We start from the raw sequence: 26,667 nt of genomic DNA on the forward strand, positions 1-26,667 counted from the left end.
ATTCAAACCTCTGATAACTTCGATCATAGACAAGCAGGCTTAGTAGAAAACGTAGACTGTAGTCTAAATCTCCTCATTCTAAATTTACTAAAAGCAAAGACCATCCAAGAAAACCAAAAACTCTTTATTGCTTCCATAGATATGGTGGCTGCTTTTGACAGTGTGGATCGACAAACTCTATGGGCCAAAATGACAGACAAAGGCTGCCCGAGAGACCTGATAGAAGCCATCAAAATGCTCCACACAAACACATCTATGCGTGTTAGATTAGATCGAAAGGGAAATCTGACAAAAGCAATTGTAACAAAGTGTGGGCTCAAACAAGGATGCCCACTAGCGTCCATACTCTACAACTTTTATATCCTGGACGTTAAAGACTGTCTGGAACCACCTAGAGCTTGTTCTCCTAAAGTAGGAGGAACAAAAATATGTCAACTACTATATGCAGATGATCTCATAGTGTTGGACAAAACCCCAATTGGGCTACAGAGGAAACTGGAAGCCTTAAACATTCATTTGAAAGAAATCAAACAAAAAATTAATCCAGAAAAATCAGTCATAATGATAATCGCAAAACCAGGTCCTACTTCCAAGAAAGTTTTCAAATGGCACATAGAGAATGAAGCAATAAAAATAGTGAAAGACACAAAATACCTAGGAGCAATCGTGAGTCCGAATTGGAGTGAGCAACCCTGGATTGATCATCTATAGAAAAAAATAGATCAACTAACATCACAGGCATTAATATTAAAAAGAAAGTTCTGCAAATTTTCCATTCGCCCGATTGTAGAATTTTACAATGCTAAAGTAATCCCTACCGTAACATAAGCGGGAGAAACGGCCTTGAGGATCCCGTGAGAAACGTGGGACAAACTTGAAGCCAGATTCTGGCGTAAATTGCTGAAAATCCCTATATGTGTACCAATACGTATTATACGGCACAAGCTGGGATTATATTCTATGCAAGCTCGAATAGTCTGGAAAACATTGGCCACCTATAGAAAAATCTCAATAGAAGATTGTCCAGAACATTATCATATACTAAAGAAGGAAGGAGGAGGAATTTCCTTTTGGCCTTCGGACGAATGGAAACTAAAATGCAAGGAACTATTGCAAAACATGAACGTATCAATGAGTGCCCTATGTCAACATCCGCAGAGAGTAAAGTTTCTCCTGCTATCAATTGATTGGGCAGAAACAGAACGTGCGAGAGTGAATTCGAGCCATCATACCTTGTCCAAAAAGATAACTAGATGTCCACAGACACTGCCAGGATATCTACAAAAAAGCACCAATCAGAAGCATAGAGATCTAATAATATGCCAGATACGGCCAGGCAAAAGAAAAGCTTTGCAGATTATGCAAACAACAAGATGAAACGACTGAACACCTAATCATGTTTTGCCAAGAGCTCACAACCGAAAGGGGATGCCTATTACAACCAATACTGTCCCCAGTATGCAATCTAGATTCTGACCTATGGTGGTCAGCCCTATATGACAATCCAAATAGGAAATCTACTAAAGCCTTAGGGATTTTTCTTTAATCAATGCTAAAGAGACTTGAAATGGTGCAAAAACATAACGAACAAAATTTGGTTAACACACAGCCAAACCTGGATCAAATCTGATGCAGAACTAAGAAAGAAACAAAACAATAGGTTTGGCTTGTGTATGTGGATGAGGGAAAAATTTGTTTATAAGCAAATGTTTGTATTTTTTTACGCTGAAAGCTTTAAATAAAAAAATAAAAAAAATAAAAAATAAATCACAGATTAAACCCCAGAGATAAGGCACCTGGGAGAAGGGCCAATGTACCCATGCCCCCATAAAGACATGGTTTAGAATGTGCACATATCTGTTTACATTTTATAAGCGACCTCCAGCCAAGTAATGGTTTTATGTCCGACATTATTCTTTGCATTCCAATGACCATTGTGTAGCTTAGATAAGTTAGGATTGTAACACTTTGTGAACTAAGTCTGACCTTCACCCTGCGAAGATGAGCTCAGCTGACCCAAGTGCCAACTGACCGCCCCAGACACAGCAACCAATTGTAGCCTGACATCACCTATACAGTATGCTGTGCCATGTGGGCCAACTGATGGAAACTGTTATTCTATACCATATGTCGTTACATCAATCATTACTCATTGGGTTCATAATGTGCTGCCTGTGTTTCGTTTGGCAGAGGGCTCTCAGGGCAGCAGAGTTCTCTGCATGCACAACTTTCTAAAACTTTGTTCGACTTGCAGTCCATCTCCTGGTCTCATTCCCTAGCGGGTGCATCCTTATTTGACTCATTCTGATATCGTGTTGGGACCAGGCGCCTTCACCCCCTACCATTGGTTGGCACTCTTACATCCGTCAGTACTTTTCCACCTACGTTACCAGCACGCAGGTTGGACTTCCAGATGCTGGTGAGCTGGTCATAACCATAGCTTCCCATCAATTAGCATATCATCTATCATCACCTCAGTGGTCTGCATAACAATTAAGGCTTTTAACTCAGCCTTGGAAATGTTCTTTGCTCTGGAGAATTTAGGGAAGCAGAGGCACGCTCTGCCTCCCTGCATAGATGTGGTTCATCTTGTTTGTCCTTCTTCATCCTTCCACATGATGGAAGACCATAAATTTGAGCTCTGATGCATTTTAAAATACTAAAATACTATTTTTTAATAGGCCTCTGACGTCTTCCTTGTTTTAGTCCATGTCACACGATTGTAACTAATATCTGCTAATCCCAGCCTGGTACGACCTTGGCTTCTTGGAGCTGGTCCAGCCTCACCCTTCTGAGATTCACTCCTGTAATTCAATTGCTTTTTCAACTACGACACACTGGAAAGGCCTTCCTTTTCTGGTCCAGCTCTGCTATAACACGTTGTGGAAACATCCATCCTTCACTCTTTATGCATATATGTATGTATTGGTGCATGCCACAATCTATTCACTACTTAGCTAGCCTCAAGAATACTTTGTCTGCTTGCATCTCTTTGCATATGTACACATGTAAAATGACTTGATATCTTCATCGTTTCTGTAGCATAAGCCTCTTCACCTTGAACCCAAGATGTCACTTATCTTTTATAGTTTCTTGATGCCTTTTAGGATATCTTCATTCTCTTGTCTCTGCATCTCTTCTATGTACGTCAGTCTGGCTTTGTGTGTTCTTCCAGACATTTTTTCTGTTTATTCTGGGATTTCATTCAAATGGCCATCAGACTGTCATGTATGCAGGTATGGTTTTCTCAATGGGAACCTTGCTTCCAGGATTCTCCTTGGTATCTGTATTTTCAATGGTACTGCACGTATTTCACACTTTGATTCCCAACATATAGGCAATTTGGGTGAGGTGGTTGAGGTGGGGGTACTTGGCTCCTTGTCTACACTTTCATTCACAGATAAAGACATAATATGCTCTGCACCAGGCATACGCATGTTAAACGTAAGACAGATAGTGCAAGCTTATTGTGGGAACACAGTACAGAGGGGTGTGCCAATGGACCCAGAAATGTTCCAATATGGGACACTTGAATATACTAAACCAAAAATTTCAGGGTGGGAGGTCAGAAAGACAGTTCCAAAAATACCGAAAAACAACAATTGATGATACTGCAGTCCTTTTTACACAATAAATGTATATTTTTAATAACAAATGAATAGTATTAATGGGGATAGAGTAACCAGGATATATTATAGACACAACAATACAAAATGAATGTGATCCAGTATAAACGACTGGAACTCAATGTGATAATACAAAAAGTGCTGTTCTAAATGATTTAGAGACAATTATACAGTCACAAAAACAAAACATAATCCCACATTGATGGACATGTATATAAAAGACACAAAGAAATCAATGCTTCCAATATGCATTGTTTAGATGGAAATATCGTCGACACAATGGTGTTTCGGCCTAAAGGGAGCTGTAGAGTGCAGCTGTGTGAGCAGGCCTTCATCAGGACTTGTGGGAACCTAGAAGGTGGTCCTGGGGTCTCTATCTAAAAACAAACAAATGGGGAATTGTCAGTGGAACTGTGACCTCTAGATAAAATGAATAATTCAACAAAGCTCTCACAAGATGCTGGAGGAATACTCCTTACGTTAGGAGCCTAAAATCTTACCTAAGATTTATCCAATGCAATGATATGCTTAAATATCCGTCATGAATCAAGATATCTGGGGGGCACTAAATGCGTCATGAAGGAACAGGACTTCGACCTGTAAAGACATATAGATAAGACTGTGATATTACTATACAGAAAAAACTTACATCGTGATCACTGAATGCACAATGCAGGAAATACAAAATAAAAATGGAGGAGTCTTACCTAGACAGGTTTAATTGAACTCTGCCCATAAAAGTGGAATGAACCGCTATATAGCGTGTTTTCACGGTCAGAGATGTCCAAAAAAGGCTCAACTCTATGAAAAAAACGACAGAAGAGAGTAATAGTAAATGTTCATTGTCGCCCTATATAGTGTACGAATGTTCAAAGTATGAGGCACTCAACAATTGAAAAATTCAATGGAGGCCAAACCATTACCATATATATAAAAAATGGCAACCATGGTTACTTACGAAGGTATGCGCAAAATTGGGCTGAACTCAACGGCAGGGCATCTCAGTGCGCGAGCGTGACCGGAGTGGAAGCGTCTCGCTGGGGATCGCGAGCAAGAAAAAGCGATGCGTTTAAATACGCAAACGTTGTTCGAGTGAGGGAACGTCCCGAGGGATCGTGGGTAATAACAACTCGACAAACTCTCCGGTTGGTCAAAAAAGGCGCTTCAATAGTGGAGCGTCATTCAACAGTGGACCAATAAAACTTAAGGTATTGCCAGAACCTGTATGTAGGAGGGACCTCGTAAAGTAAGTCAACACCCCCGCCGGTGACGCGTGAGCGGTCGCACGGGGAAAGGGTGCATGTGAGTGAAATCATTCCGGAGCTCATCCAGCATGTCAAGAGATCTAGACATAAGACAATAAATGGACGGGTGGGTACATACTATGCTTGTTAAATGCCGCTGAAGTTTATGTTAGGGTCACAATAAATGGAACATAAAAACAAACATAAACCTTGTAAAATAGCAACATTGAATTGAACAAGATGTAGCAAATGGTGACCCAGTTCACGTTCATTGATAAACGAGGTGCAACTACATTATGGAAAATTGAAAATGGATTTTGTAGCAGACATCAATATTGAGATAGTACTATATATATTGACGTGATGCTGTGTATAAGCAAGCATAAACTCTTTGTCTCATAAGACTATCATTACATTCGATTTGCAAATCCCAAATGACACGAAAGAATGATACATATAGTGTAGAAAACAATGAAACACCGGTGTGGCCTGAACATACATATTCTATTATTATGGTACGTTTTGCACATCAAAGAGGCTGCAACAGTCTACAGGGAGAGCCATGAGTTTATTGGCTAAAGAAATGTTTCCACTCCACAGCAATGTTAAGCCCTGATTTCACAGTGTCGAGTTGATGAACTAGTTGTTGTTCCAACCTGGTTAGAGCGCCATCTCTGTCGCCCCCTCTTTTTTGGGGGGTAAGTTGTTGGATAATGGTCCAGGTTAAATCATCATTGGAATGCCCTAGTCGATTAAAATGGTCGACCAGAGGTTTGTCCTGGATTTTGTTTTTGATACATGATCTGTGCTCTGAGATCCGTTGTTTAACCGGTCTGATAGTTTTGCCTATGTATAACATGTGGCATGGACAGAAAATTGCGTAAATTACAAACTTGCTATTGCAATTGGTATGAGTTTGTAGAGTACGGTGATAGCCCTTATAAACAAAGGTCTTGGTTGGGCTTGTGTATCGGCATGCTATGCAGGCGCCGCATCGATAGTGGCCCACAACATTCGGAAGGTCCCACAGTGTGTTAGATGTTTTAGTGTCCTCGATGTAAGTGTGGACCAATGAATCTCTTAGGTTCTTATTTTTCTTAAAGGCAAAAATGGGTTTCTTATCAAGAGTGCCTTTATTCCTGATCAAATGCCAATGTTTATTAATGGTTTGTTTAATAAGGTTGCTTAATGGACTGTAGGTGGTGACACATACCAATCTATTCGTTTCAGTTTTATCTTTGGGGGTAAGACATATAGTTCTGTCAGTGTTCAGAGCCCTCTTTCTCGTCTGTTTCACAGATTTTTTTGGGTATCCTCTTTCCTTGAGTCGTAGTTGTAGTCCATCTGCATGTTGTTCATATTTTTCTTTACTGGAGCAATTTCGTCTAATTCTAAGGAACTGACCATAAGGCAGATTGTATCTCAAGCCCTGGGGATGGTAACTGGAAAAATGCAATAGAGTATTGCGGTCAGTTGGTTTTCTGTAGAGTTCAGTTTGGAGACTATTGCCTGATCTATAGATGTGTAAATCAAGGAAATCTACCTCCTGATAACTCCAATTAATGGTGAACCGAATATATCCATTGCGTTGATTTAGCCATAGATGGAACAAATTCAACTCGATTTCTGTGCCAGTCCAAATGAGTAGAATGTCATCTATGTATCGTCGCCATAAAAGTATGAGAGGCTTGTACGGATTACAATCATGGTATACATGGTCTGTTTCATATTGTGCCATATACAGGTTAGCGACATCCGGAGCAAAAGTGGCCCCCATACTGACGCCTTTGATTTGTTGGTATAGTTGTTCCTTGAAGAGGAAAAAATTCTCTGACATGGCCAGACGTACACATTCAAGGATGAAATCTGTGGGTGTAGAGATGATGTCTGTCCTTCTATTTAGGCAGGCCTTGAGAGCCTCTAAGCCCTCCATTTGTGGAATGGAAGTATACAGGGCTTCTACGTCCAAAGTGGCCAGTATACAATGCTGTGGTAATTCAAGATCTTGTAATATCAATGTCACGTTTGTTGAATCCTTGATGTAGGATGGCATCTTGGTTACAAACGGTTTAAGGAAGAAATCTGTGTAGAGGGACAAAGGTTCCAATAGAGAATCACAGGCAGAGACGATCGGTCTACCTGGTGGTTGCCTGGGATTTTTGTGGATCTTTGGTAAAATGTAAAAAGCTGGGATCCTTGGATGTGTTTTATTAAGAAATTGACGTTCTCCCTCGCAGATCCAGCCTTCTTGCTCCGCATGTTTGGTAAGGTTGATAATCTCTTCTTGGAGTCTAGTGGTGGGGTCCCTTCTGAGAGGTTTATATGAGGTAGCATCAGAAAGGAGACGCTGACATTCGTTATTGTAGTCTGTAGTTGCCATGATGACAATGCCTCCTCCTTTGTCAGCAGGTTTTAGCGTGATGGATAGATCTTTGTGAAGGTCTGCTAAAGATTTTCTTTCATCTCGGGAGAGATTATCCTGATAATGGTTTTTTTTGGATAAACCTTCTTTTAGACTTTTGAAAACTAAATTCTCAAAGGTTTCAAATTCGGCCGGTATAGCATGTGGTGGAGGCATAAAGACTGATTTCGGTTTAAACCCAGTGGTGTTCTCAGGTTTTTCATTGTTCTCTGGTATGGTCTCTTGATGGTCTGGTAAATATATTTCAAAGAAATATTTCAATCGAAGGTTCCGAAAGAATCTCTTCAGCTCCATTTCAGCTTGGAAGGGGTTAGCTCGTGCGGAAGGGACAAAAGATAAGCCTTTTTCCAACAAAGTTTCTTCCGATGGAGTAAGTATTCGTGAGGAAAGATTAAAAACAGGAATTTGTTGTCTCATGGTTGGTTTGAGTACCACTGTCGAGTTCTCATATATTGCCCTTGTTGCCCTATTGCCCTTGTTGGTGGGATCGTCTCTTGGGGCGCCACTAAAAGGACACTAAAACATCTAACACACTGTGGGACCTTCCGAATGTTGTGGGCCACTATCGATGCGGCGCCTGCATAGCATGCCGATACACAAGCCCAACCAAGACCTTTGTTTATAAGGGCTATCACCGTACTCTACAAACTCATACCAATTGCAATAGCAAGTTTGTAATTTACGCAATTTTCTGTCCATGCCACATGTTATACATAGGCAAAACTATCAGACCGGTTAAACAACGGATCTCAGAGCACAGATCATGTATCAAAAACAAAATCCAGGACAAACCTCTGGTCGACCATTTTAATCGACTAGGGCATTCCAATGATGATTTAACCTGGACCATTATCCAACAACTTACCCCCCAAAAAAGAGGGGGCGACAGAGATGGCGCTCTAACCAGGTTGGAACAACAACTAGTTCATCAACTCGACACTGTGAAATCAGGGCTTAACATTGCTGTGGAGTGGAAACATTTCTTTAGCCAATAAACTCATGGCTCTCCCTGTAGACTGTTGCAGCCTCTTTGATGTGCAAAACGTACCATAATAATAGAATATGTATGTTCAGGCCACACCGGTGTTTCATTGTTTTCTACACTATATGTATCATTCTTTCGTGTCATTTGGGATTTGCAAATCGAATGTAATGATAGTCTTATGAGACAAAGAGTTTATGCTTGCTTATACACAGCATCACGTCAATATATATAGTACTATCTCAATATTGATGTCTGCTACAAAATCCATTTTCAATTTTCCATAATGTAGTTGCACCTCGTTTATCAATGAACGTGAACTGGGTCACCATTTGCTACATCTTGTTCAATTCAATGTTGCTATTTTACAAGGTTTATGTTTGTTTTTATGTTCCATTTATTGTGACCCTAACATAAACTTCAGCGGCATTTAACAAGCATAGTATGTACCCACCCGTCCATTTATTGTCTTATGTCTAGATCTCTTGACATGCTGGATGAGCTCCGGAATGATTTCACTCACATGCACCCTTTCCCCGTGCGACCGCTCACGCGTCACCGGCGGGGGTGTTGACTTACTTTACGAGGTCCCTCCTACATACAGGTTCTGGCAATACCTTAAGTTTTATTGGTCCACTGTTGAATGACGCTCCACTATTGAAGCGCCTTTTTTGACCAACCGGAGAGTTTGTCGAGTTGTTATTACCCACGATCCCTCGGGACGTTCCCTCACTCGAACAACGTTTGCGTATTTAAACGCATCGCTTTTTCTTGCTCGCGATCCCCAGCGAGACGCTTCCACTCCGGTCACGCTCGCGCACTGAGATGCCCTGCCGTTGAGTTCAGCCCAATTTTGCGCATACCTTCGTAAGTAACCATGGTTGCCATTTTTTATATATATGGTAATGGTTTGGCCTCCATTGAATTTTTCAATTGTTGAGTGCCTCATACTTTGAACATTCGTACACTATATAGGGCGACAATGAACATTTACTATTACTCTCTTCTGTCGTTTTTTTCATAGAGTTGAGCCTTTTTTGGACATCTCTGACCGTGAAAACACGCTATATAGCGGTTCATTCCACTTTTATGGGCAGAGTTCAATTAAACCTGTCTAGGTAAGACTCCTCCATTTTTATTTTGTATTTCCTGCATTGTGCATTCAGTGATCACGATGTAAGTTTTTTCTGTATAGTAATATCACAGTCTTATCTATATGTCTTTACAGGTCGAAGTCCTGTTCCTTCATGACGCATTTAGTGCCCCCCAGATATCTTGATTCATGACGGATATTTAAGCATATCATTGCATTGGATAAATCTTAGGTAAGATTTTAGGCTCCTAACGTAAGGAGTATTCCTCCAGCATCTTGTGAGAGCTTTGTTGAATTATTCATTTTATCTAGAGGTCACAGTTCCACTGACAATTCCCCATTTGTTTGTTTTTAGATAGAGACCCCAGGACCACCTTCTAGGTTCCCACAAGTCCTGATGAAGGCCTGCTCACACAGCTGCACTCTACAGCTCCCTTTAGGCCGAAACACCATTGTGTCGACGATATTTCCATCTAAACAATGCATATTGGAAGCATTGATTTCTTTGTGTCTTTTATATACATGTCCATCAATGTGGGATTATGTTTTGTTTTTGTGACTGTATAATTGTCTCTAAATCATTTAGAACAGCACTTTTTGTATTATCACATTGAGTTCCAGTCGTTTATACTGGATCACATTCATTTTGTATTGTTGTGTCTATAATATATCCTGGTTACTCTATCCCCATTAATACTATTCATTTGTTATTAAAAATATACATTTATTGTGTAAAAAGGACTGCAGTATCATCAATTGTTGTTTTTCGGTATTTTTGGAACTGTCTTTCTGACCTCCCACCCTGAAATTTTTGGTTTAGTATATTCAAGTATTCCCACCTGGGTTTTTCAGGGTTTTGCCAGGTGCCCTGTACCTAATCCAATATGGGACAGACATTGCCAATGCATGGATGCCAGGCATTGGAGGGAAGTTGTGTGAAAGTTCCTGGTGAATATCTGTTCAAACCAGAGACACCATCGGATGAGCCAGAGGGGACAATAGTATCCATCGAGATCCAAGCACTATTGGCTAGAGAGGATTGGATTGCAGTAAATGCAACAGACAACTCACTGCAGCAGGGGCCTCCCTCTGGAACAGCCTTCCTGCCTCCCTGAAACTTGAGGAGAACCATCTACGGTTCCGGAAGCACCTCAAAACCTTCCTATTTGCCTCTGCTTTCTCTCCCTCTCTCCCCTGCTAAAATCACTGAACCTGCACTAAATCTGCAACTGGGCCACTCACCAATCTCATGTCCTGGCCTAGCCACTCTTCCTTGCACTGCCTACATGCACTACCGGACTGTCTCTGTATCCTACAGCCCCTTCTCCTGGCACTTACCTTTGCACTTGCCACCAGCTGGCCCTATTATTTATCTCGTATTCTATTAACCATGTACCGCACTTTCCTTGCACTTGCCACCAGCTGGCCCTATTATTTATCTTGTATTCTACTAACCATGTACTTGCACTTCCCCTCTCCCCTTCCCCTGCACTTTTTCCCAGTCCCCCTACCCTTGCACTTGCGCGATCTGAATGACACCTGGCCTAGTAGGATCGTTGTCTGTCTCCCTCTGTTCCCCCCCGCCTCGTCGCACCTTGAAACACTTGTGTATAGGCGCGTTACAAATGCTATATCATATCATATCAGATGACACTGGGAGGGTGTGGAGAGCAATAATTGCAGTTGCAGAAGGGTGCAGGCTAACAACAGTGACAATATGAGGAACTATTTGGAGAAGAGAGGCTGGATTTGGAAATGGTGTTCGAAATGAATGTAACATTTTGGTTACAGATCCAGGGAGGTGCCACAGAGAGTGGCGATACACTGGAGGAGACACCGACATTCTGGGAGGAAGACATGGCCAAGGTACCCAACAGCTTATGGACCACAAGTCCTTATGACGTGGGGTGCATAAGGAGCATAGGTGGAGTGAAGATCAAATTGAAGCCAGGAGCAATTTTGCCAAGAGTAAAACAATACCCCATGACCAAGGAAGGAGATGAGGGCATCTATGAGACAATCAACGCCCTCATCGAAAGAGGCGTTCTGGTACCCCCAGAATCTCCATGCAATATGGCAGTGTACCCTGTACACAAGGCCAAAGGGGGTCATTGCATTTTATTCAGGACTTACAACCTCTTAATCACATATTGTACAGACAGAGTATCCAGAAGAAGCAACTCCAGCAACAATTTTGCGTGGCATGCCAGCGGAAGCCGCCTGTTTCACAGTCATTGATCTAAAAAACACATTATTTTCAGTACCACTACACCCCGACTCACAAGATCTCACCAGCTTTATGTACCGCAATCAGAAGGGCAAACATACTCATTTGCCACAAAGCTAATGTGAATCAGCATCTATCTTTAACAGAGTAATACAGATGGATGTAAGCAATATTGAGACAGAGAGCACGTCCTACAGTATGTTGACAACAATTTGATTTGCATGAGACAGAAGATCAACGCATGACAGACTCAGTGCACATGCTGACAGTGCTAGCAGACAAGGGGTGCAAAGTAGACAAGACCAAGCTCCAGTACTGTTAAAAGGAGTTATTGTATATTGGACAGATGATATCTAAGGATGGGAGACACATTGCCCCAAAGAGAGCCACAACTATATTTGCTACACCACAGCCCAACACATTGAGGGAAATGCAATGATTCCAGGGGTTGTTCAATTAATGCAGAGCATGGGCCTTTGACTACAGGGCATATATTATCCCACTCCTGACTGCGCTTAAAGAGGCTCAGAAGGTTACAAATACACTACACTGGACCACAGAGAGGACTGCAGCATTTGTGGAATTGAAGCTAGCCATATGTACCGCCCCAGTGCTAGGGACCCCTGCCTGGCTACAAGAGAGAGTTCTTCCTCTTCTCCCACACTGATGGTGTATTGATGAAAGCATGGGCCATAAGCCAATTGCTTACTACAGTGGACACCTTGACCCAGTGATTAGAGGGCACTATCCGTGCAAACAATCCTTGTCAGCTGCAGCATTTGCAGTGAAGAAAGCATCAGCAGTGACAATGGTGTGCACCAACCCTCTTTGCGTGGAGCATGCCCTGTTTGCGATACTGCATAAATCAAAGAGCACACTGACCATGCAGAGACCATCAGGTTATGAGGTCACACTATCAACTGTAGGGCTGAGGATAGTGTGCTGCAAGACCGTAAACCCAGCCACATTTTTGGCAGACGTCCTCTAGCCAGAGGACTGGGCTCATGACTGCGCCAGGAACCTAGAACAATTCAGTGACACATGCAAGGTGGAAGAAGAGGCACTTGAGGGGGAGACATGCTGTACATTGATGGTTCATCGACTATTGACCAGACTGATGGCGTCAGGAGGACTAGAACTACTGTAGTAAGACTGAAAGAGGACTGGACAAATGAGGTGGTTGTGAGTGCATGGTGGCAATCTCATTACTCAGCACAAGCAGCAGAACTAGTGGCTCTCATACTGGCACTAGAACACAGCGTAGACAAAAGTGTGACGATATACACTCTGGATTGGCACAATGGCTCAGGAGAGGGTTCAGAAGGACAGCTGGGACCCCAGTGCAACATGCCCTCCTGTTAGGCAAACTAATTGACATGATCACCTATCCCAGAGAACTAGCATTTGTGAAGTGCCTGGCACACACCAAAGGGGAAGATGCCATCCCAATGGGAAATGAGGCACCAGACTATGAGGCAAAATGTGCAGCATATTTCGGGTAACTGTGGGAACTTACAGAGAGACCCAATGCCCTAGGAGGGGTGATGGACAGGGTAATGAGGGAAGGGTAAAACTGTCTACCAGAAACTAAGATTATGGAATTGCAGGGAGCTGCACCACAAGAGGAGTGATAACCATGGGTAAAAAGAGGGTGCTCCTTGTCTCAGACGGATGCCCTATGGCAACATAACAGCACAGGGAAAGTGGTCACGCCATTAGCACTCTTGAACACAGCACTGGCACAACTGTACCATCCCACACATATTGGAAAAGAGTTCATTGCTGCACGTATTGGAGAATGCTGCAACTGTTCCAATTTGAATGAATGAATTTGTATTAAATTTCATTAGCAACTGCCTGACTTGCCAGCAGTTCACAGCTGGACACACCCTGAAAGTTGTAAGAAGAGCCATACCAAGACACGAAGGCCCATTTCTGCACCTCCATTTAGATTATGTGGATATGATCCAAGTGTGTCAAGGATACCACTACATGATAGTGGCTGTCTGCCTATTCTACATGTGGATAGAGGCTGGGCCCTGTTCACATGCTGACGCTCTTAGAGCAGCTAAGTTTCTGGTACGGGAAGTATTCCCAAAATGGGGCATCTCTGAGGTCCTGGGGTCTGACAATGGCCCTCACTTCACCAGTGAATTGTTCCAGCATATCACAAATTCACCTATGCGTACCACCTGCAAGCAAATGGTTTGTGTGAACGTCTCAATGGCCTCCTGAAGGAGTGCATTGGCGAAACTCAGAAGAGCACCAAAAAGAACTGGCTCCACTGTCCGCCACTGGCACTATTTGAATTGCGCAACAAGCCAGAGTCGGACCACCATTTAATGCCCCACGAGGTGGTGACAGGACGGCACATGCATCTCCCACTGGCTCCTCCCACTAGAGCACTGAAGGATTGTGAGAGTAGTGCAAAGATATTGGGTCAAGAAATGTATGAATATGTTACTTCACTGGTTTCTAGCACCTCTTTTATCTCTCGCCAGATACAGAGGACCCTGGGCAGGCCTGAAGCCAACTAACAAGTGAATTCTGATGATACAGAACACGAGATTGCAACAAAACATTTAGTGCAAGTGGGAGACTTAGTTCTCCTAAAAATCTTGGTTAGGTGCTGGAATGCGCAGATATTTACTGGACCTCACCTAGTGGAGGCTGTCAAGGACTGAGCTGTCCGACTTGAGGGAAAGGCATTTGGAACCATATCCAGGAAATCAAGCCCTACAAAGCAGTGGCCTCACCCAACAGCGGAGTAACAGCGATCGACAGGGCCCACATTACAGATCTCAATGAACTGCAAAAGCACACAAACACTCCACAGTTAGGGAAATCTAGTCATCCCATTGTCCAATGCTCCCAAGCAGCTGAAGTAGCGACAACAATGCTTGTGAATATTGATAACTGAACAACGTTGTGTTCACACTCTCTCTTTTCTGCACACTCAGGTTGTGAACTTGCCACTGAAATATTCATGCACATTGACAGCTGAAACACTGTTTCTTTTTCACTTTTCCTCCGCAGATGCAGGTTGATGTGTATGTTGCTAGAATTGTATAGTGATGTATCCTGATGTTACTGTCCACTGACCTCCCGGAAGCATACATAAGAAGGCCCAGGCGGTTGAGAGCTCATACCCATGAAGTATATTTCTTGGTATGTATAGAGTATCTAGACCAAGCATTTCCCCAACTCAAACACAGTGCTTTTCCCGTCCTACCCACGTTGAGAGACCCCTCAATAAGAAAGGACTGGGAGGAGATCTTTATTTTTGCAGTTAGTGACTATTTAGTTTGTGGAGCTTGAGAGTACTGACATTTGCTAACACAGTAACACCTTTCTTGCGATTTCCAGGCGGGCAACTTTATCATCTCATCAACTGCATGGACTAAGCAGCTTAAGTGGTCATGTCAGAGAAAATAAACTTTGTTTTAACTCTTGTGTGTTTATTGATTCCCACTGGATCATTGGGCTTTATAGTATGGCAGCGGCAGCTCTATTTTGCAATGTGTCCCCTAGCAACATTCCACCGAACCGAGCAGGAGAAACTACCATGTCAGTTGGAGGAGAAGAAACTGCTGACAAGGTAAGGAGAGATAAGCACAGTGTTGATGCAGATATGAAGGGAGTTAACATGTACCTTACAGACACAGCATGGGTCACAGACAACATGTGGTATAAACACATGTATAAAGTTGGTAGGGACACCACCGGGCAGAGCTGTTATGTCTGCTCATTACTCCCCTATGCCCTGAGTGCTACTAGAAAATGTGTTGCAACTGAAATACCTGCAGGCAAAGCTTGATGTCTGATGTACCTCGCTATGGTACAGACACGAGAAAGGTTCCAAGGGAGGACAGCGACATTGAGATGAATGTCCAAGGCAACGTTCCCATATGAAGAAAATTATATCAAGACACTAGCCATGGTGAATAATTATTGGCAGCTGCAATAAGGATTACATTATGTTACTTACAGACCAGAGAAAGGAGAGGCAAGGGCTATCACACTGAAGGAACTGCCATGCCCATGGACACGAGTAAAGGAGGTAGGAGAAGAGCCAGGATGCTGGGAGCGACCACAGATATTGATCTATGGACATGTATTCACTAACGATGGCTAGGAAGATGGAATGGTAGGAAGCAAGGTGCTGACCCTAGAGAGCACCAGTGAGCAAAGTGCAAGAACATAATGAAAAGTGCCTGAAGGAATGGGACAGGAGTGCAAAGTTGGTGACATGGGTAGAGAATGAAGCTGGACCCATGCCAATAATTCCCCTGAAGAAACCAGCCTTGTGCTATCTGCACAATGGCGAGGAAAAGGTTGGTGAGAATGTGGGTTTCAAGACAAACGAGATTATTACAGTGTTGGAAGGGGGAACAGCAGTACCAATGGACCTTTACTGGGCATGCGAGACTAAAGCATATGAAAAACTGCCACTGAATGGCGGGGAGTATGCTCCCTGGTACACATCAACCTGCGCTGGTTGGTAGTGCCAAAGGAGGATGTGAAGTTTGACAAATTCCCAAAAATTGCCAATAAAAGAGGGAAGAAGAGGTCACTAGAAATAGCACCATCTATCAAGATAGAGAAGGCTGGTGAGCAAGGTGGATTGAGCAGAGTAAAGAGGGGGGAATTACTTCTCAGGCAAATCAGAGGCAGCATTGAACGAAGTACCAGCACAGCACAGACTATTCAGTACCTTGTCAGATGTTCTTTGCATCATTGATATCAGGGGTTCAAACGTATAAAAACACCAGATGGTTGAAAATCACCCGCTGGGAGCTAATGTTAACAGTAAACTCAACAGTGAATGGATTCAACGCCATAAAGGAAGAGCTCAGAGCAATAAGGCTGGTGCCGCTCTAGAATAGATAGGTTCTGGATCTCCTCACAGCGATGGAAGGAGGAGTTTTTGCAAAGATCGGGAGTTCATGACAAGAGCTGGTTGATGTACCTATGGTTGTGGATGCCATCCTGGCTGTCATATGGGCTGAATGTGATAGCTGGAGCACTAGTACTGGGAGTGGCATTAGCGTGTGTAGCGAATATATCCATTGCTCAAAGCAAGAAAACAGCAGAGGAGGCAATAGGGATGCAGATCTTAAAGTACGTGAACATAGGAGGATCAATGGATGACATTGTGAAAAAAAGAGACAGGCTAAGGGAAAAGATAATGATGTATGACTTGTATCCGGCAGGGACAAAAGTGTACAATCCCTGTGACCCAAGGAAGTACGAAGGGAAGTGGGTTTGTTGCAACCCGGAAGGAGCATGTGCGTACATGAACCGGTCCTTTGATGATCATGTAAACTATTATTGACACCTCGGAGGAGTAACAAAGATATGATGACTCAAAGAAGATGAATGGTTATTTCGTGATGTGGTCGACAAGTCGACCAGAGGGGGGACTGAAGAGGGAAGGTCCAAATCTAGCCCTGTTCCCCTCCCAAAGACAAATTAACTGGAAAAACAACCGAAAGAACCACAATCACACTCACCATTCTGCACCAGCTCCCAGTGCCCCTATGAGTGACAAGTATGTTGAAAGGTACCCACTCCATCAACCCTGCAAACCCGGAGCAGTACATACCTTGCCCAGAGTAAATGAAGAGCCTCTAGATGCAACTAAGGACAACTCAATTGACACTCTTGACTAAAAAGCACCAAGAAGACATGCTCAATGTCATTAGAGACATCATGACATTGCAGCGTTACACATGAACCACACATGCCATCCGCACATTGGGACACGATCACGCACCCAAATACATGAAGAACACATGCATCAGTTCTATGAGTTAGAGAACAGATATATGTGCATACTGCCATTGCTTTATTATTTTTTCATTAGCTTGACTGCAGCAGTGCAGAAACTGCAAGAAGCAAGAGATCCTGTGTAAAGCTTGTAGATGCTTACATGCAAATAATCCTATAGAACTGCAGGAGTAGTTTAAAGACCTGACAGTGTGATAACTGACTAATCTATGGCTACTACAGAATAGCACGACCAAGCTAGATACCTTGCTGTGGCTTAGGAAAGTTGCAGCGGGCCACTGTAGTCTCAGCGCAGGCTGAGTTCAGCTGAATTCAGAGCAAACAGAAGAACAGCCATATGGGATGAGGCCTGCTGCCAAGGACACAGAGACGCAAGTCACATTTCAGTCCATGAACTACAGTAACATGTGCACAGCAAGCTCTAATCATTCTCCTTAAATTCAGTGCTGCAGAGCTCAGAAACACGGTCTTCAAACACGTGGTCCAGCAGAGCTGATAGTGAACCGAAAGTAGCAGCTGGGAAGAGAAGGAGTCTCACGGACCCAGACAATGGCTTGCAACAAAGTTGTTACAGACGAAGCTGAGTGTCACATTATGAGAACGAGCACTCACACAGCCATTGGTTGTGCACACTCATTACAATGAAGACACTTAATAGACCTTATTACCTTGAAAAGGTACACTTCGAGCTGAGAACCAACTTGGATCCGTGGCCTGGGAGCGACAGATTTAGCCAATTACAGTTTAGGACCCCAGGTGTGGGTAGTGATGGCCAAGAACCAATCATTAGACCCTCACACTGAAACATTGTACAAGTAGCATTTTTCAGGGATGAGCCAGGACAGCCATCCGACATGGAAGAACCAATAACCTAGAAGCTATTGGGACCTCCATAGGTGGACTACCACCCAATGCCCAATCACAGATGTGATAGGTTTTCTGGAGAAGGGCCCAGGTTGTGATGTCAGTGTAATGAAAATGTGTTACAAAACTGGCCTGCGAGCCAGAATTCTCTGAGATGTGCCTGGATTTTTCCTCTGTGTACTGATCCCTGTGGAGTTTGGCTGTAAAAAACCACAGTTTGAACTTGCTATCTGTCTGGCCTGCGTTCCTTTTGGGAAAGGGAAGGATTTAGGCCTTCCATGAGTTCTGAGTTTGTGAACTCCTAGTATCCCTCCTGCCTATCTGGGAGTTTTATCCTAAGGTGAGTGGTTGAGAGGGAAGGGGAAGAGGAGTGTAGGGAAGGTACACCACTGGACATTACTATGCTCAGAGTAGTTGAAGAGGTTTTAAGGTATAAGGAAATGAGCAGGTAGAGTGGAGAGGAGATGAGCATGGGTTGGGGTGGGGAGTTGAAACAAGGAGAGGGATATTACACCAACAATATAATGAGGCTAGAAGAAGAAGAGGCGAGTGGTAGTAGGTAAGGGGATAGGGTGGGAAGGGGAGGAGGGAGAAACAGGGGGCAGGAAGTAGAGGTTGCAGATGTCAAAGCTACATTTGAATTTATGGCAGGACAAGATGAAACACATGCAGCAACCAGGCACAACTAAATACGGATTTATGGCAGGACAAGGTGAACCACATGCAACAACTGGGCACAGCTTAATTCAAATATATGGCAGGACAAGGTGAAACACATACAGCAACTGGTCACGGCTAAATTAGAATTCATGGCAGGACAAGGTGAAAATCATGCAGCAATCAGGCACAGCTAAGTTAGTGGGAGTCCAGATGAGATGGAGTGAGAGGAGAGACAGTCCCAGGTGTGGGGGGGGGTGGTGAGGATCGATGCAGATAGTTGAGGAAACTGACTGTCAGACAAATGATAGATGTCCATTAATTCAGTGTGTCCGGAAAGTGTGGCCTTCCCCTCAGCCTCCATGTGCATGTTGAGTAGGAGTGGACCCTCAGACCCGGCCAGGAATCAGACAGGAAGAAGAAATGGCCTTAGGCAGTGGGTCTTTTGTGAGGGGGCTGGCTAAAGCCTGCCGGTCCTCCGATAGGCAAATAAGTGAAACACCAAGCCAATTGGCATGCAGGAGAAATGGTGGAGGAGGACTCAGGCCTCCTACTCGTATACAGAACAAAAAGGCGGCCATCTTTAAATTGCCACGTGCTCCACCAGGAAATAAGGGCAATTTCAATAGTTCACCCCTTTGCCAACATGCATGCTGCCGCAGTGTGATGGATGGACAGCACAATGCAGTCAGGAGGTCGGCACATGAGAAGAGCGCAATAAATACAATATTTTGCTTTTTGTTGTTTTCATTTTTAAAAGCGCTCTACACATTGCAAGAAAAGTGATCCAACCTCTTGTGAAGAGTAGTGAGGGGGATAACCAAATGGGGCCTCAGGAGAAAACAGGAGCACCGTCCGGGTGCGTAGTGAGAGCAGAGCACGTCAGTGAAGCTCCAGTGAGAAGGGGAGAAGACGATCTGCTTGTGGACAAGTTCTGCTAACTCAGTGCTCATATCGATTGATGCCATATATGTAATGCCTGTAGAGCCCTTTTGTACTGCTACCTGAAGATGAGCCATAATGGTAGCAATTAAGGCAGTGCACATCCCCGGCCAAAAACCCACCTGGTAATGTGTGACGATGCCTAGATACAAAAGCCAGTTATTTAAATCCCTCAGTAAGAGGGATACAAAACTGTTGCTTGCTGTGTCCAGGATGGCTATAGGCCTGTAGTTACAGGGGTCATTGGTTTCACCCTTTTTATATATTGGGATTATAATGGACTCCCTCCAAGATGGAGGAATACAATGGGTGGTGTAAATTGCCTTGAAGAGCATCTCTAATGGACCTACCCATGCATGCGGATCACTTTGATCACCACAGGTACTAAGCCATCTGGCCCTTGGGCCTAGACAACTTTGCCTCAGAGGTTGCCCATAGACAGTCATCTTCGGTCCATGGAGATTCACCAGGGACCATGGGCCCATCTATCCTATGATCTACCTGAATATCTTTGAAAGGTGTTATGTATTTCTCCATATAATAGACTGTTCTCAAACAGTATATGTCAAATTCGACCTGAGCATGCCCACCTTATTCTATGACAAGACTGGAGGCGAGCATTATGCTTCAACTTCTTTTATTCACTACTCTTCACAGCAGTTTCAACAAACTCAAAACTATACCAAACTCTGAAAAACCGTCTGAACAGACTTTTTCTTCTTTGAACTACAATCCCCATAGTCTCTGTAGTCCATCCTATTCCAGCTCAGCTATGACCATATCCTGTCCCTGAGCTCCTCCTCTTCTTTTACTGCTCTTCAAGCAGATAAGTGCCTTCCTATTTACCTCTTAGCCTAATGTGGGTTGGTTTACATTTGCATAGGTTTTTGGGGTACAGGGGGGGTTTTCAGATGCCCCCACGCGAGTTTCCATTGAGCGTTTATGTTAGGACAGTAATTTATAAGAGTTTTACTATGCTGTGAGTCGGAACGGCGTTTCGTGTCGGTAACGCCACATTCACGCGACTCCGCGGAGATTTTAATTGGCTGCTTCGCGGCAGCAGCGGGAGCTCCGGCGGCCACCAGCCCCGTGCCGCATTACTGGCACTCGAGGGGTGTCCCGCCGGGCCCTGGAGCTCCCCGAGCCTCCCTTCACACAGCGGGGAGCGGACACGCCATAGCGGCCCCCCCCCCCCCCCCTCCCTTGTGGAGGAGGAGCCGAGCGGCGATCACGGAGAGCCCTCGCAGAGGGCCAGGAGGAGTTCCCCCCCCCCCCACCCTTGGGGGGGTGGAGCTGGATTAGCACTGAGTCGCCGGCCCCTCCCTTGGGGAGTAGGAGCCGAGCGTCAGAGCGACGAGCCCTCGCTTAGGGCCTGGAGGAATCCCCCCACCTTCGGGGGGGCGGAGCTTAAGAAGCGCTGAGCCGCGTCGCTTTTACTACGCGACGCGGCGGCAGCAGCCCGAATTAACACGATCGGAACGAGCTCCGGGAGAGTGCTGTTTTCCCCTCGTGCCGGTCTTCCCACGTGCGCGTGAAGCGCCCAGCAAGCGGGGCCTGCAGAACCTCAATAGAGGCAGCAGGAGCAAGACCTTCCCGGAAAGGAAAGAAAAAAAAAAAAAAAAAAAAAAAATATAATATAAGGTCCCAGCGAGTTACCCACAGTGACTCACAAGACTAACAAGCCAGCACAGGCAGAGTGTACTAAGAAGAGTCAGGTGCAGCCACACAAAGAAAAAAAAAAAAAAAAAAAGGGAAAAGATTTGGTTTTCGAAGGAGCATCCTATCAGGAAGTGGGCAGCAGAAGACACCTGCACGCAGGTTCAGAGGCACACAGCACCCCTTATCATGTCTGATTATGAGTGGAGTGAGGAGGAGCAGTCCTTAGACTTGGCTGCAAGCTTCAAGGAGGTGCTAGGGAATTCCCTGATAGATGCGGTGGCTCAAGGGGTGAGACCCTTACAAGAAAGGCTAGAGACACTAGAAGCTATGCTTCATCAGCCTAAGGAAAGCACCAAGACGACTCGCAGCTTGCCCATGGAACCCTCTGGAGCAGGGTCTAAGGGGAGTATTCAGGCCCGCAAGAGGAAAGCCTCTGCAGACCCCCAGGGCCCAGCGGATGGGGCAGAAGATAAGGCCCCGGAGGTCGCCGACGCTTTCGCGAAGCTGAAGAGAGCATATTTGCAGCGTCAGGCCGTGCCGGACCTCAAGACCCCCTCTCCCGGGGAAGATAATATGGGAGATGACCCAGGCTCGGAAGAAGAGCCAGAGGAGGAGGACTTATCCCCTCAAGAGCCGGAGGTACCAGTCGAGGAGGAGTGGGCGACGCCCAGCGGGGGAAAGAAAACCCGCAAAGAGAAGCACCTCGATGAGGAGCAAGATGATATGTTCGATCCGGACGCCATCAGAAATCCGAGATCTTCCGACTGGCAGCCTTCTCCAAGAGTGGCTCAGTACATGACGGCAAGGCTCAGGAAAGCACTGGACAAGGAAGTCCGACAGCGACTCCGGGCAGAATGTCCCAGACCGGACTTACCGGGGAAGGTGGCGGAGGCCCCCGAATTGGATCCAAAGATGCTCACCTTTGTTTCTAAAACCAGTAAGGACCCCCGTAAAGGGATTGATAGATCATGGAAGAGTTGCCAGGAGAAGGTCCTGGACTTAGCCGGTCCGCTCGCTAAGATCATGGACCTGGCCGAAAGAGCGAAGGACACAGGCGAGGAGGTGGACCCAGAGGCCCTAGCAGGATGGGCACAAAGGGCAGTTTGTCTCCTAGGTAACGCGAATTGCGCAATAGCCTCCGAAAGGAGAAGAGGATTGCTTCTGAAGATAGACTCGAAGCTCAGTGACCTGGCATCCTACGAGGCCGGGGAGACAGCGCAAGGCCTCTTGTTTGGGGAGACTTTCGGGAAGGAGATGGGCCGATTTGTAGGCACATACACATCACTGGAGAAAGCACAAGCTTCGATCCGCAAGATCTTCCCACAGAGAGTTTTTGCCGGGACCGGTCGTTACAGGGGTCGCTCGACCGGTCGTCAACAAGGAGGCAGGAGACCCCCGAATCACAGAGCCCAGTACTGGGAGAACAGGCAGCAGGACACGTTCTTCCCGGCCAGAGGTCGTAATAACAGAGGACGACGAAGTAGAGGCTTCGGTCGGGGCCAAGGGTTCACACCAGGTAAGAGCGGTAACATACCCTCCAGTGGGAGGGAGAACAAAGAGGTTCTGGGGAAGTTGGCGCGCGCTTTCCAGCGATGCCTGGATTTTGCAAACCGTCAGAGGTCTGCAGCTAGAGTTCATCCAAGACCCAGTGCAGACAAGAGTCCCCCAGCGCCAGCAACTAGCAAGAGGGGAGCAAGCAGCCCTCAATACCGAGTTAGAGCTCTTAGTGAAGAAGAGAGCCATAGAAAGATGCCCCGGGGTGCCAAGTTTTCTCAGCAACATGTTTCTCGTTCACAGGAAGGAGAAAGTGCGCCCAGTGATCAATTTGAAGGAGCTAAACGGATGGATAGTGTACCATCATTTCAAGATGGAGGGAATCCATCAGCTCAGAGACTCCCTGAGGGAGGGGGACTGGCTAACCAGGTTAGACCTGAAAGATGCCTACCTTACAGTCCCAGTACAGGAGCGATTCAGAGGATTTCTAGCTTTTCGCTGGAAGGGACAGTTCTGGCAATTCAGGACTATGCCATTCGGACTTGCGTCAGCGCCTTGGGCGTTCACGAAATTGATGAAACCGGTAGCCGCAGCCATCCGAGAAAAAGGAATTCGGCTGATCATATACTTAGACGATCTTTTACTTCTAGCGGAAGATCAGAAGGTATTGGAATATCAGACACAGTGGGTTCTAGACCTCCTGCAGTCGCTGGGGTTCCTAGTGAACACAGAGAAGTCGGATACGAAGCCGGCACAGAGGTTGGACTTTCTCGGATTCATCCTGGACACGAGGAAAGCCACCCTGGAACTTCCAGCGAGGAAGATCCGAGATATCAAGAGAGAGATCCGAACATGTCTGGGGAAGAGAGTCATATCCCTGAGGACCCTAGCGAGGATTGTGGGCTTACTGGCAGCCTCGATACAAGCTATTTTTCCAGGTCCCTTACACTATCGAGCTTTACAAAGATTGAAAATCAGACACCTGCAACAGGGACTGAGATATCATCAATCGATACCTCTAGATCAGGAATCAATCACGGAACTGGAATGGTGGTTGCAGAATATGGATGCCTGGAATGGGCGTGCCATATTCGGGGACCGGCCAGACCTCGTGATAGAATCAGACGCCAGTCGTATAGGATGGGGAGCGCGTTGCGGAGAGTTGCAGACCGGAGGGAGATGGAGCGCAGAGGAACTGAACCTGCACATAAACTGCTTAGAGCTCCTAGCAGGCTCCTTCGCTATAAAGACTTTCACGAGAGACAGAGTGAAGTCTTGCGTCCTACTGAAGATGGACAACATATCGGCAGTGCGTTACATAAACCACTTAGGAGGGACAAAGTCCAGGCTGCTAGCCGAGTTAGCGAAAGATTTCTGGCACTATTGCCTGAGGACGGGGACATCAGTGACAGCGGAGTACTTACCCGGCTCGCTGAATGTGATAGCAGATTGGAACTCCCGGTACCTCACAGATTCCAGCGACTGGAAGCTAGACCCAGCAGTATTTCAGATGATAGATCAGAGATGGGGTCCGTTACACACGGACCTGTTTGCGTCTCGTCTCAACGCCCAGATATCAAACTATTTCAGCTGGAGGCTAGACCCAGACGCGAAGGGTACGGACGCATTCCTGCAAGACTGGACAAGCGGCACGCATTACGCTTTTCCTCCGTTCATGATGCTGAGCAGAGTGCTGGCGAAGTGTCGGAGGGAGAGTGCAGAGCTAGTGCTGATAGCGCCGTTGTGGAAAGCCCAAGTGTGGTTCCCGACGCTGATAGAACGATTGATAGACCTGCCGAGGATCCTCCCGGAAGGGGAACGATTGCTCACGGACCCAGCTGGGCAGTGTCATCCTCTGAGAATGAAGAAGACACTCCCGCTCATCGCGTGCAGGATATCAGGAGACGATGGGAACTGCCAGGCATTTCGATGCAGGCAGCAGAGCTTATTGCCGAATCCTGGGCTCCATCGACTCGGAGGAGCTACGACGCGGCTTGGGCCAAATGGACGAGTTGGTGCAGAGGGAGAGGTTTTCATCCCATTTCTGCTCCTATAGTGGCCATACTGAATTTTTTGGCGAACCTGCTGCAAGACGGGAAAGCATTCCGCACTATTGGAGTGTACAGGTCAGCGATTTCAGCTGGTCACATGCCGATTGAAGGGGCACCAGCGGGTGAACACCCAGCAGTCTGTAGGCTCATTCGAGGTGCTAAATTTAAAGCGCCACCGGTTCCCAGATATACGGTGTTATGGGACGTCACGAGAGTTTTGGAGCTATTAGAGAGATGGCCAGTGAATAGATTTTTATCTCTCAAGCAGTTATCAGGCAAATTAGCTATGCTGTTATGTCTCTTATCCTGCAAAAGAGTGTCGGATGTCAGGGCCTTAGAAATCAATAGGGGGAGGTTCGGTCCAGAAGGAGTGACCTTCGTAGTAGTGCAGAGGACGAAATCAAGTACATCCGCAGTGCACTATCCCTATTTTCCCAATAATGTCAAATGGTGCGTAGCTAGCTGCATCAAGGAATACGAGGCCAGGACGGCAGATGATAGAGCGAGTAGTACAAATCAGCTACTAATAGCGCGTAGGAAGCCCTTTCAGGCAGTAAAGACAGCCACTATAGCGAGATGGGTCAGAGAAGTAATGCTGGCAGCAGGGATCGATTTACAACAATTCGGTGCACATTCAGTGAGAGGGGCTATGGCGACCAAAGCATATAGGTCGGGGGTTCCCTTGCAAGATATTATGGCAGCAGCAGACTGGGCGAATGATCGCACATTTAGAGAATTTTATTTTAAACCAACAGAGAATATGGCGAGTGCAGTATTGGGACAGCTTTGAACAAGCATAATGCTCGCCTCCAGTCTTGTCATAGAATAAAGATTACCCCTGCTAACTGCGCAGGGAGTATTAATTCTATTAAAGACTAGGAGGCGAGCATTAAATTCCCACCCGAGAAATGTATTGTGCATATTATTCAATGTTTGTATGTGATAATAATATGTGAATGACAGCAATACATGGACACCTCCCTGATTTTCTGCTTTTTCTATTATCTCTAGGAGAGGAGCAGAAGAATAATTGAAAGGATAGACGAGTAGAAGTCGTTGCCTGAGTTCAAGGAGTGCGACATTCGTTTGGAAAAGTTCAAGTCATTGCCAGTTGCAGGACTAAGTGTGGAATTTTCTCTGGAGTTTTCTCTGGGATTTTCAGAGCGAGTAAAAGAGAGGAGGAGCTCAGGGACAGGATATGGTCATAGCTGAGCTGGAATAGGATGGACTACAGAGACTATGGGGATTGTAGTTCAAAGAAGAAAAAGTCTGTTCAGACGGTTTTTCAGAGTTTGGTATAGTTTTGAGTTTGTTGAAACTGCTGTGAAGAGTAGTGAATAAAAGAAGTTGAAGCATAATGCTCGCCTCCTAGTCTTTAATAGAATTAATACTCCCTGCGCAGTTAGCAGGGGTAATCTTTATTGTTCGTAAAAAAGCCCAGAGTTCTGCACTGCTACTGTTTTAAAGTTTTTCTAAAATGATTTGGTTGTCATTGTTGTACATTTGTGTTTTAAGTGTTTTATGTGGTTGTTGTTCCTCTGAAGGATACGTTTCTGTCTGTGCCTAAAAAACGTCAGTAGGGAAATGTTTGTGTGGCAAATCTCTCAACAATTTCC

The sequence above is a fragment of the Ambystoma mexicanum genome, chromosome 1q, assembly GCF_040938575.1.
Source record: "Ambystoma mexicanum isolate Mex_15411 chromosome 1q, UKY_AmexF1_1, whole genome shotgun sequence".
In the NCBI taxonomy this organism is placed as follows: Eukaryota; Metazoa; Chordata; class Amphibia; order Caudata; family Ambystomatidae; genus Ambystoma; species Ambystoma mexicanum.